The sequence below is a fragment of the Xenopus tropicalis genome, chromosome 3 (genome assembly GCF_000004195.4).
Source record: "Xenopus tropicalis strain Nigerian chromosome 3, UCB_Xtro_10.0, whole genome shotgun sequence".
NCBI classification, from domain to species: domain Eukaryota; kingdom Metazoa; phylum Chordata; class Amphibia; order Anura; family Pipidae; genus Xenopus; species Xenopus tropicalis.
In genome coordinates this window covers 29,483,662-29,497,022 of record NC_030679.2, presented here as the reverse complement: position 1 = coordinate 29,497,022, position 13,361 = coordinate 29,483,662, and positions in this window count along the sequence as shown.

Genomic DNA, 13,361 nt, shown 5'->3' with positions numbered 1-13,361 from the left:
TTTAATAACTATTATTACCAAAGGGTTACATGCAGTACGGGAGTCTCAATGTAACTGCCCCTATGAATGCCATGTGGATTAAACAACATTACTACATTGCATTAGACTTTACTTTCCAACACGACAGACTTGCCATTAGATACTTCTGTGCTCTGTGAATGTGATAAGTGAGTCTAGATTGCTGTTTTATCTCAGCATCACCCTCTCACCCTTCCTTCCATCTTCTACAGGAACAACCCTATTATTCCATGTATTTCTTTCTGTACAACCAATTACATTTCTATCACTTACTTCCCAAGTACATTTCTTTCCAGATCACTTCATCCTTAGCTGCTCTAATTTCTTCCTTTCACAGACCTCTCCTCTGTCCTGGCAGTTTCTAGGCTGATGGAAATTAAAGCGCCATCTCTCGCTACCTGGGAAGTACAGATGTTGAATACTCCATTGACACCAATATTTTCATTGCAAACCAATGATAATTCTGCCTTGAGGAATAAATGTTTGTGGGATGCCTTGAGTTTCATATCTTGACAGGGTCATGTATCTAACATTAGCCCGTGGTGATCTGAACGCCTACAAAAATAACACATCGCAAGATGAAGGTAGGAAATGCAATTGTGATAAAGAAATACCTTGCATATTGTAATATATAGGAACTAGAATAATAAATGAGAATAGGCAACTCATTCTAGAAATTATAAAGACAACTGTGCAATGCCATGGCCATATAAAGGCCGGAGACTGCAGGCCTAGTGCTTCTATACAAATCATGGAACACTGAGAACTACTGAAATATTAAAATATTTTTAAGTTTTAATTAGTCATGTGACAGGAGTAATGCAACTAATAACTGACATAACTGTTGACAAAGAATTTTAAAGGTCAAGTTGACAGCTCTTCTATGTGGGGGAAATGATGCCATTTTTCACCATAACCTGGAAGTGACGTCACATGCATCACACACACTTCCGGAAGTGACATCATGTGCATGCACAAACTGCAGCCAAAGCCGAAAATTCTACCTGCGTAAATGCATCAAATGACGTCACCAAATGCTTAGTGTGCATGCACGCCCAGAATTCACCGCAGGAATTGCAAGTTCGAAAAAAAATCGTGAGAATGCTGCTGGGGGGAAATGGGGAAGAGCCACCACATTCAGGTAACTCCCAAAGAAATAGGGTTTGACAGCTCTGGTTTATGACATCTAGTTCCATTACATCCCTCAAGAACTTCCTCTTACATTCTCTTAAACAAACAACTTAGGACATGAGAAAGGAGGTGGGAGGAGTTATTACTTTGATCGAGACCCAGAACACTTTTACATTGCAGCCTCCTCTAATCCTCATCATCATCCAAGTCTACTCTGGAAATGTCTGGAGGCCAGGTGTTTTTCCTGAACAATTATATGAAAGAATGGAAAAAAAATGCCCACCGGTCATTCTTGACTCTCAACTGAAGGGTTATTGATCATCAAAGGGTCCCTCTTTTGTGAAGTAATAACTGGGGCAATAGATCTGATATGTAGAGACGGAGATCAGATTGTGCTGACATTAACTGGATGCACATGACACAGAAGTGGTTGCCCCCCAGATGCCACTCAGGGATAAATAAAACTGTAGACTCTCCAGCTGAGGCCCCTACAATAAGGTGTCATCTGGAGAATACTTACTCCACACTATTTCTTCTTGGTGGACCACAAGGCTGATCTTTTTCACTAGCACAGACAATTTTACACCCCTGGAAAATTCTATCACAGGACCTAGTCTGTTACTTGCTAAGCCTTGTTAATGAGGTCCTTGTTCCCAGGCCTCACCAAGGGTTGATGTCTTAGGGCTTGATCGTGAACTCTTGTCCTACCTCCACCTTAGGCTCAGATCCACCTTCACTTTTTTGGATTCTAGAAAGTCACTGAGCACATGTTTTCTCCCCTTTTATAAAGTTGGGATCCAGGAACTAATAAACTATGCTTGGGTCATTGCAGAAATACTCCCTACCACAGAGCATAGGGACCTCAATGGGGAAAGTTAACCCATTACCTCTGCTACATAATTATGCCAAATCTCACCATAAGGGGTAATTATATTTGAAGGATTCCAAGCAGTAGTGTTTTAGTATAGTTTCTAAACACTTTTCTAATATTTAGGAAATATTTTTTGACCATGAGGAAAGTCCTTCATGGTTTGACACATTTATCAAAATTGGTGAATATGAAAAATAGACAGAATGTTTCTAAAAACACTATCCTAAAAATGAATAAATCAGTGGGTATGTTTCCATGTGTATACTGCATACAGTTTCCATGGTTATTCTTTTAATTTAAGCAAATAATTGATTTAAAAGAGGGCCGTGTGTGGACAGGGTTTCATAATCTTGTGGCCCTTTTCTGGTTTAATTATTAGTAAGCTTATTTAATAATTTCCTGTTGGAAAAAGACGTATCATTAAAGTAACATTCTAAGCAGGTAATTTTACACATTCGAAGATGCTAGCATAAACTTTGTATGAGAATACACAACAATATATTAATGAATGCTTTAGGGATAATATACTTTAATTAGTAAGAGCTGTGAAATGTAACCCTGCAGTATATTTAATTAAATCCCTTTTAAACCTTTTTCAAATATGTATATTTTGTGTGGCCTACCAGAGACTTAGTATGAAAATTGAAATTCCATCATTTGGCATACAAAACATTGATTTGATAAAGAAAGCATGGATAAACTTATGTGATGTATTCAAGTATGCACAACTCCAACCTAGCATTGTGGGTTAGGTAGTTCCTGCGTGTTGTCTGTAAGTTGGGGAAAAGTTACAATTTGTAACATCAATGTTTTAGTTCCTCCTCCCTTGCCAGGATTTCAAATGATGCAGATAGAGAAGAACTGTTTTATAATAATAATAGGTCCCCTACCTGTAGTTAGATGTTTTCAAAGGTGCTAAGCTTCCCTCTGTGATCTGTTTATCCAGGGTCGGACAAACCCAATGCCTGTTGCCGCTCCCCTGGCCACCGTTGTCCTCCCCTGATGGGTTTCATCTATGCATGCTCAAAGGAAGGTAGGGGGCACCTGCAGGGGGTTAGGGGGGAGTGTTGAGGAACAGAGAGCAGGGGAGGACGAGGCCGGCGGGGCACCTTGGAGGGTGGTAGCCCCGGTGGGCCAAGCACCCCCCCAGTCCGACCCTGTGTTTATCACAGAATCACACTTGTCCAATCTAACCAACAAGATTGCAACATTCTATAACATAGTAGAACTACTTGGGAAGGCATTGGGGCAAAGGACAAAACATGTATACAGGGTTTTTAAAGGTTTCAGCTTAATGCTGCTGTCAGTTTTACCCCAAACCACACACCTGTCCATTTAACCATTTAGGATTATAGATGCGGTGCATAGCGGCACAAGAATAAACATCCATCTAGGCGTCTTGAAAGTTCTTGAGCTCTGACCAATGAGATTGCACCATTCCAGAGCATCAAGGACTACTCAGCTGCCCATTGTTTCAAAGGAACACATATGGGGTTTGAAGGGTGCTAAACTTGTTGATGCAATGTATTTGCTTGGAAACCTGATCAGTTTACCAGCCAATGGCAGGTTGGTTGTACTAAATAATATTCATAATACAAGTATATTTCGCCTTCTCATAGTCACATGCAGTAAACCTGGCACTTGAAAAATACAGAAAAAATAGCAGAATATCACTTCTTCTATATCAGTGATCAGTCACATTAGTCACTAGTATGTATAAATGCTATATAAATGCTATATATTTTAGCGAAAAACTTCTAAAAAGTCTACTTTTCATACACAAAGCTAAAAACCATTTACTCTCCTATTCGGGAGGTTTCACCTCGGTACCTTGCAGTGTTCTCACTTATGCATAAACATTGTCCCCTACTTTCAAATCCGTTGCTAGGACACGGGAAGAGCACATCCAAATTAGTACCGAGTTCACTTAACATTGTTATCATATAAAAGATGTAGCGATTTTTTTATTTCAAAAATGCATGAATATTAGCAGATAAAAACATATGGCATTTAGTCATTGAATTATAACATCCATTAACAATAGCTAATGGTCACTTACTTAGATGGCTTTTAGCGACTGCTAATAGCTGCTGTTATGTAAGGGAATAACATCATTTGGAACTGGTATCGATGAATTGTGTGAGCGGAACTGTATTTATGGAATAAAGCTTTTTCCCCTTAACAACGATATAAAGATCAGTGTCATTCTTTGCTGAAAGGATCCCAGACTCCTATGTGACATGACTTTATCCAGTTTTACAACAAGTCACCGCCCCTAAGTTAATTTTGTCCCAGTTTGAGCTATTCTCCAATTATCTCTCTCCCATCAGATAGAGTTCTACACCATTAAGGTACATGGCAGCCAAGGTCACGTCACACAATTCAAAGTGACAACAGCACTTAAATCAGGGTTAACACTCTGGCATCCCGACTTACATCCCTGCTGAGTATTATGCGTCAATAGAATATTAAAGGTGTTTTATCTGCTTGACTTGCTGCGTGCAACAAATACCATTTTTAATTCCTTCTCATTTATACAGTCTCATCCGCTCTCTCTCCTTATAAAAATACAGGTATCAGACCCCTTATCCAGAAACCCATTATCCAGAAAGTTCCAAATTACGGAAAGACCATCACCCATAGACTCCATTTTAATCAAATAATTCACATTTTTAAAAATGGTTTCCTTTTTCTCTGTAATAAGAGAACAGTACCTTGTACTTGATCCCAACAATCCTAGTTGGTTTAATTACTGTCTAAATATTTTTTAGCAAACTTAAGGTAGGAAATCCGATTTACGGAAAGATCCCTTATCCAGAAAACCCCAGGTCCTGAGCATTCTGGATAATGGGTCCCATACCTATATATACTGTATACAGGTTGGAGATCTGGAAACCTGTTATCCAGAAAGGTCTGAATCCACTAAGATATAATTAATGTTTATTGGAGGCAAAACAATTCTTTTGGGTTTAATTAATGTGACTTAAGGTATGGAGATCAAATTACAGAAAGTTTCCTTGTTTGTAAAACTTCAGCATCTTGGATAACAGGTCCCAACACTTTTTCCTTTAATTTAAAAAAATATTTATATATTAGATACTTCATGTTGGGTTTCTGTGTGCTGCATTGTTTCGTTTAAATACAGTGTACAAGGCCCAGGAATAATTTAGACAACAACTACAGCATCATTAGCATTACAGGTATTGGACCCCTTATCCGGAAACCCATTATCCAGAATGTTCCAAATTATAGTAAGGTCATCTCCCATAGACTACATTTTAATCAAATAATTCACATTTTTAAGAATGATTCCCTTTTTCTCTGTAATAATAAAACAGTACCTTGTACTTGATCCCAACTAAGATATAATTAATCCTTATTGGAGCAAAAACAATCCTAGTTGTTTTAATTACTGTCTAAATATGAAAGTAGGAAAGTATAACGTCAGAAATAAATGCAACGCTGCTCATTTATTTATTTGCCTTTCCCTTTAAATGTTGAAGACAAAATGTAACAAATGTATTCATACAAAGCGTATTTCTATTATTTGTATGTAATCATGTAGAATCATCACAGATGCATGGATCCGGAGAGAATGAGATTGCTCTGCAGGATGTGATACATTGCCAGTGTTACTCATTAAGTGGCAGCAGTGCAGAATGGGGCTTTCTGTGTGACTGTCTTCTAACCAGCACTGTCACAGCTTAACAAACAAACAACTTTCATTAATCACAATGAGCTTCTGGACATATGTCCCTGTATAGTATATAAAGTCGGCATAGAAATAAGATTGATGGCTTTACACAACAACGTTTGCTCTCAATCATTCGCAAATCTCTTGTATGAAACAAAATTACATGGATGAAAATCAATTTCAGACCCATCACATTATCCCTCTTTTAATTACAATGGGGAATATCAGAAAGCGCAGTGTAAAATGGCATGCAAAAAAAAAAAAGTTAGCTAGTAACAGCTCAGAAGCTGTTTGAAGTGGTTATGAAATGGTTATGTACTTGGGTGTTCTAGTTATGGTGCATTGGAAAGAAACTATATTTAGTATGGAACCCTGCTGAATGTATTTGTGGCAATGCATTTTCTTCTTTAACCAGCAAGGAAAGACCTGCAAGGGGAAGCCACAAACACAAATACAGGTTTGTAAGGTAAATTTTGTCCAAACAGCTTAACCCACAAAAATGTTGGGCCCTCTTTCCCCTATTCTATGCAGCAACCCAATTTCCCAAGCACTCCTCAATGATCCATCAATATAATGTTACAAAGATGCTACCAAGCTGTAATACCCCAATATTTTTGTTTTTGTGTCGGAATCCTTTTAATCCAGAACATTTTGGTTAAGGAGATTTTATCCTCATTCTTATGCAAAGCAGAAGGAAGTCTGGGAAGGGAGCCAGGATCACTCCGAAAATGTACGTAGCATACCCTAGAGCAGGGGTCCCAAACCTTTTCCCCTGTGAGCCACATTTAAATGTAAAAAGAGTTTGGGAGCAACACAAGCATGAATAATTAGAGATGTAGCGAACCTCACAAAAAAAGTTTCGCGAACCCGTTCGTGAACTTCTGCCAAAAAGTGCGAACTTTTGCGAACTTTGCGAACCCCATAGACTTCAATGAGAAGGCGAACTTTAAAACCTAGAAAAGCCATTTCTGGCCAGAAAACTGATTTTAAAGTTGTTTAAAGGGTGCCACGACCTGGACAGTGGCATGCAGGAGGGGGATCAAGGGCAAAAATTTCTCTGAAAAATATGTTGTTGACACAGCGTTGCGTTTTGTGCTGTAAAGGACACTACATTTCTAAACTTGTGTAATAAACTGCTTTTACAAGGACTATTGGGTTACAGCAGATGAGATCAGCAGGACAACTGTCCCCAGCAGCTACATACAGAGCAGTAGAAAGTAGATTACTAGTCAGCAAAGCTACCTAAACTGCCCCTCAAACCCCTGCACAGCTCTCTCCCTATACTAACTCACCAAGCACACACAGGCAGAATGTGAAATGGCTGCTGGGCTTCAGTTTATATATGGAAGGGAGTGGTCCGGGGGTGGTCCAGGAGGGAGAGCTGCCTGATTGGCTGCCATGTATCTGCTGGCTCTGGGGTGAGAGGTCAAAATTTGGCTCCAGCTAAGGCGAACCCAAAATTGCGAACATCGCTAAAAGTTCGCAAACTTGCGAACACCCGATTTTCTTGCGAATTAGTTCGCTGGCGAACAGTTCGCTACATCTCTATGAATAATGTACCCAGGGGTGTCAAAAAGGGGCTATTTGGTAGCCCCTATGTGGACTGGCAGCCTACAGGAGGCTCTGTTTGGCAGTATACCTGGTTTTTTAACTAAAACTTGCCTCCAAGCCAGAAATTAAAAAAAAAAAAGACCACTGAGAGCAACATCCAAGGGGTTGGTGAGCAACATGTTGGGGATTGGGGATCACTGCCCTAGATACTGATGCATGCCCACAGCCAGGGAAGTATGGTGATCAAATTCCCAGCTACAGGCCGGTTCCATTAGTGGACTGCAGTTTTTGAGTCAGTAAATAAAGAGCCATATGCGGACTGGGAAACCCTGCACTGTTGGGCCCCAATAGAGGGGACCTTCACCCTTTATGGTAGTCCATGTAAATGGAAGATTTTAGGAGTGATCCTGGACTTTCTTCAGAATTCCTTCTGCTGTACTTCTCCAATAAAACACCCCTAATGCTTTATTTTTATGATTGGAACTTTAATAAGGAGCCATGTTTGAAGGTAATATTTGTCTGTGCGTAAGTAAAGGAAATTACTTTTCAAAGGCCCCTCCCTAAACGCTCAAGCCAGTCATTTACACACTAGACAAGGGAAAGCGTAATCACAGAAAACTATATACTTTAGTTACCATATGGCACAATTTGTAGCAGAAGGAATGAATATAAAGATTGTGATATTTGCACCTTTATCATTTATATGTTAATTGAAGGCTTAGGAATACACAGCTCTTGTTTACTTTATTTGATTTCCAAATCCCAATATGATCAGATCAAAGCTTTCGACAGGCCTTAGGGAAAGTTTTATTTACATTACGTTTCCTTTACATTAAAGGCCAGGTCTTTGTAGTTATCCAGTTTGGAATTTAGATGAATTCAAGAATTCAAAAGCCATTTAAAAAAAAAAAAAAAAATAGCGATTGTAAAATTTGTGAAATCATTTGGAAATGCAACAGAGAATCATCCTTGAAGGTTTGTTTCCTTTTTAAATACTACACACAACAGGGCATGTTTGGTTGAAAATATAGATCAATGATGGAAAAACTAGTTTCCTCTAGGTGCAGCCAATCAAACGTACTTGTACAGGTATAGGACCCGTTATCCAGAATGCTCGGGACCAAGGGTATTCCGGATAAGGGGTCTTTCCTTAATTTGGATCTCCATACCTTAAGTCTACTAAAAAATCAATAAAACCTTAATTAAATCCAATAGGGTTGTTTTGCATCCAATAAGGATTATTTATATCTTAGTTGGGATCAATTACAAGGTACTGTTGCATTAATACAGAGAAATAGGAAATCAGTTGTAAAATTCTGCATTATTTGATTAAAATGGAGTCTATGGAAGAGGGGCTTTCCGTAATTCAGAGCTTTCTGGATAACGGGTTTCCGGATAAGGGATCCCATACCTGTACTAGTAAGTAATTGCTACCTACTGATTGGCTGCTATGTGGATGTTAAGTTAGGGCAGGGGTTACATCAGTGATCCCCAACCAGTGGCTCTGGGGCAACATATTGCTCACCAACCCCTTGGATGTTGCTCTCAGTGCCCCCAAACCAGGTAGTTATTTTTCAATTCCTGACTTGGTTTTAGTTGAATAAAAACAAGATTTCCTACCAAATAAAGCCCCCTGTAAGCTGATAGTGTGCATAGAGGCTGCCTAATAGCCAATCTTAGCCCTTATTTGGCACCTCCATGAACTTTATAAAGCTTGTGTTGCTCTCCGATAGTGATGGGCGAAATAATTTGCTAAGCATGTATTCGTGGCTAATTTCCGCATTTCATCATTGATGGATTTTATCGTGAAACTGGCGTCAAAAAAAGTTTCGCACCACACACATCTTTTTCAATTTTGGGAATCTTTTCAAAGATTTGTGAATTTTTCAACGAAGCAAAACTGGACAGATTCGCTGATCACTAATCTCCAAGTCTTTTCACATTTGACTGTGGCTCACAAGTAAGAAAGATTGGGGATCCCTGGGTTACATGATATAGATCATGTTTTTTTTTACATTTATTTCTTGTAAAACATAGACCCAAGATATGGGCCTTCCGTGATCTTATTTTGGAACAAAATACCAAAACACAAGAGTTGCACAGCTGTTTGCTACTGAAGCATTGCAAAGCAATCAGAGGCTGAAGTGCTTCCACATATTTCAAACCATTTTGCATATCCAATTGACTCATTCTTTTTAATAGTATGTCTGGACCATAAGAACACTACACATGCTTCATTTTATCCTTTCCAACATTGTTAATGCTTTTCCGCAATTATATTACAGGTGGCTGCTGCCTCAGTGAGCATATGTAACTCCGCAACTCCGGCTTCCGAGCTGAATTTTTGCTGCATGAAATATGTCAAGTACAAATAGGAATTCATCATCTGATGAACTGCCTGTCATCTTTGTTTTCATTTAATGAGTATTACCTCTAGATTTTTTTCACCAATAGACACAGTTATATTAGAGGAAAATTTAAAGCCCCTATTATTTATATTTTTTTACTGCAACAATATGTACCTTCTCTAATGTGACAAAAATGTATACTGCTCTATTAAAGCTTATTTGAAAAATGAAATGGCTTATTATACAGTATTATGATAGTAGGGCTCATTTACAACCACAACTGTAGTGGTGGTTAAAAAGTTGTTGCATGTATTGAAGGGGCTTGCATCCAAAGACACTCCTTGCACTCCCCTATAGTTGTGCTCAGCCTCAGTGCAACTGCTCTGCCTTCTGTTAAAGGGGACCTGTTACCCAGTCATAAAGGCAGTATAATAAAAAAAAACCCTCATTCTTTTTTAAATTATAATACTCATACCTGTTAAAGTTATTTAAAATTGTCAGATGTCAGTCATATATTGCCAACCCTAGAGGAGGGGAAGGTAATTACATTCACTTTCCATTCTGCACTTCCTAGATGTTACTGCTCTTCTCACATTCCCCCTCCCTCCTTTCCAATTGTGTAGCCAGTGCATGGGTATAGGCATTAGGTCCCCCATTCTGGCTCATACACAAGAGTTTGGTTTTGCTTGCCCCCCTGTGGGGGGGTTAGGAGACACCCGCAGGGCCCCTTGGGGTGGGAGCCCCGGCGGGCCCTTCATCCCCCAGTCCGACCCTGCCAGGAGTTCAGCAAATGCTGCTTTCTATAGCAATTACATTTACAGATAACTAAAGCACTAGAAATTTGCAATAAAATCACACTGGAAAATTGCTTGGAATTATGTTTTCTTTTATTAGAAGAAATAAATAATATTTTCGGGGTGTCCTTTTTTGACGTGTCCTTTAATTGAGTCTTCATATCTCTTTAATGTCTACTTGATCAAATAAATACATTTTGAGGTAATATTTGGTCAAAAAGAACCAAATAAGAAGCCATTTCTGTCTGATGGATCATAAGATTTAACCTGCTGTTTCATTCTAACCAGGAATGTTGAGGAATTGCTAATGAATTTAGTCCCTGCTACCCTGGCCATCTTTAAGATGCATTGGGTTTTTGCTATTTGTCTTGCTTGAAATTATGCTGCTTTTGTGATTGCCTTCACCATTCCCAGCGAGCGGCTCCTGTTGCGCAGACATTTCTAGAACTCCTTCAATTTCTTGCAAACTGCTGAGTTTTACATCTAGTAACCTTTTTACTAAGCTAATGCTACGTGCGCTTCACAATAATGCGGTTTCTAATTATTTCCTTGGCTAGATCTCTGAAGGCAGGGTAGGGTTTTCAAAAAGAGAAGAAAGAATGAAGTTGTATCTTAGATGTTTCATGTGACTTTTGCCAGTAATAATATAAAAAATGAACTTCAAAATAAAAGTGAGCAGTGTATATAATTAAATAATTAAGGCAGTGTATAGAGTACAAAGGGATATTTAGAAAGAGAAGAGATCCATACGTTAAAGTGCTTGGAAACTTTAAAGTGTTTTAATGCAACAGTTGATACCAAGAACCTTTCCTTAATGTACAAAGAAGTAATTCTGGATCTAATCTAATTGTTCTAGATGCTCAGGTTTCTTAGCATTTTCCCCAATGTTTCCTACAATTAATCAGTCAGTAGTGATGAGCGAATCTGTCCCGTTTTGCTTCGCTGAAAATTGGGGGAAAATGTGATGCGCAGCAATTCTTTTCATGAGAGAGACAATTCTTTTTGGCACTAGACAATTCTTTTTGATGCTAGAGACAATACGTTTGCCATGCGACAATACATTCGACGCTTGCGGCAATTCTTTTTTGGCGCAGGCGACAATTTTTGGCCTCACAACGAATATTTTGAATCCGAAACTTTCGTACTCAGCACGACAATAAGATTTTGACCCACAATTTTGTGGCAAAGTACGAAAAAGTTGCGCAAAATATGAAAAAGTCATGCAGGTACGGAAAAGTCACCGAAAATATGCCGAACGAATGTTCAGAGCGTTCGTGGATTAGTAAATTGCCCCCTAGGTGTGGTATATGGAAATCTATTAAATATAATTATTGCCACTAGCAGCCACTTGGTGTTGTGATAACAACATTTCCATATCCAGTGAGGAAGGATAAGACTTGTTAGTCACTGTAATTGCCAAACCCAGCAGTTCCAATAGGAGTAGAAGAGACATCTTCCCAATACACAACTAGAGTATATAGTTAAAGGCAAAACTAATAAGGGCATTTACATAAAAGTGAGGAGTTAAATATCTAAAGTTATAACAATGTGTACGTCACAGTGAATACTACATTTTACAAAAAAAGCAACTTGAGTCTCATTCCTGTTTCCAATAGTTTTTTTTTCCACTGATTTAATGTATGTTGGCATTTCTTTTGGTAAATTTGAGCACTTTGTTTTGCAATAGTAACTAAGAGAGCCATGGAAAATAATAGCTCTTATCATCTACAAGTATCAAGCAATAGAATTACGTCCATTATATGTAACACAGTTTATCAGTGAACTATAGAAATGCTGAAATGACAACAGAATGAAATTGTCTCATACAATGAAGAGGAAGCCAAGATAATCACTGGAAATGCAAGTAGAGATAAAGACGTACTACTGGAACAAATTGTAACAGCTTAGATACAAAGATAGGGGGAAACTCTTTATATCATTAAGTAATAAGTTGCACTGAATGCAAATGTGGGAATTGAAAAATGAAGGATGTTTCTTAAACCAAGGTATTTTAGCGTGCACTGGAGGCAGGAAACTATGTGCTCACCTCCCAGGGTCCAGTTTTATGCGGTAGGATGTTAATCGTTAGGCTATATTTAGTTTGTCCAGCAGATGGCATCAACCTTTAAGGTTAACATGTATGGGGGTTGCCTTTAAGGAGCCTATATAAGAAAGTGCAAAGCATTTCCTATTTGCCCTAAGATCATCAACAGGAGAGGCAGACAAAACTAAGGTGGACCAGGTGGGAATCTGTCTTGTTAGGGCTGGATAGAGAGAGAGAGAGAAGACACTGGTATCAGTTTGCTCTAGGAGTGAGGGATAGTCAGGGAAGCCACCAAGGACAGCCTATGTCCTAACAAGGAGTGAATAGTTGGGGAAGAGCCCCCAGGCGATGGTGCGCCAGTTAGGGAGCTAGAGTGAGTAGACAAAGTTAGTGTAAACCTGGTGGAGCTATAGTGAGGCAGCCTGAGAGACTAACTATACCGGGTACTAACTATACAAGGATATGAAAGAACTTTCCCTACGTCTCATAGGCTTAACTGTTTATGAGAAGGGTAAGTAACTGCAGGATTGTGAATATACATACTGTATATATATATATATATATATATATATATAGTAAGACAAGTTGGTGCAACTATAGGATAGCGAATACTCAGCAAGTTTGTTTAAGGTAAGATCAAACTACAGAAGGAAATAAAATCCAATCCAGAAATGATCCAAAGTTATTTAAAAATAAACATTGCCTTTTGTATGGAAAATGATGCAAATGGTTTCAGGCTTCCCCATGTTGATAATATCTTGCAAGCCAGCAGATGAAAAATCATTATTCTACAATACGTCTATACTGTGTATGACTTTATGAAGGGAGTGCAGCTGGGTGGGGATATATATTATTAAGTGCTACATAACAATAGTGTTGGTGTGCTGATTGTTTTGTTCAGATATGGATT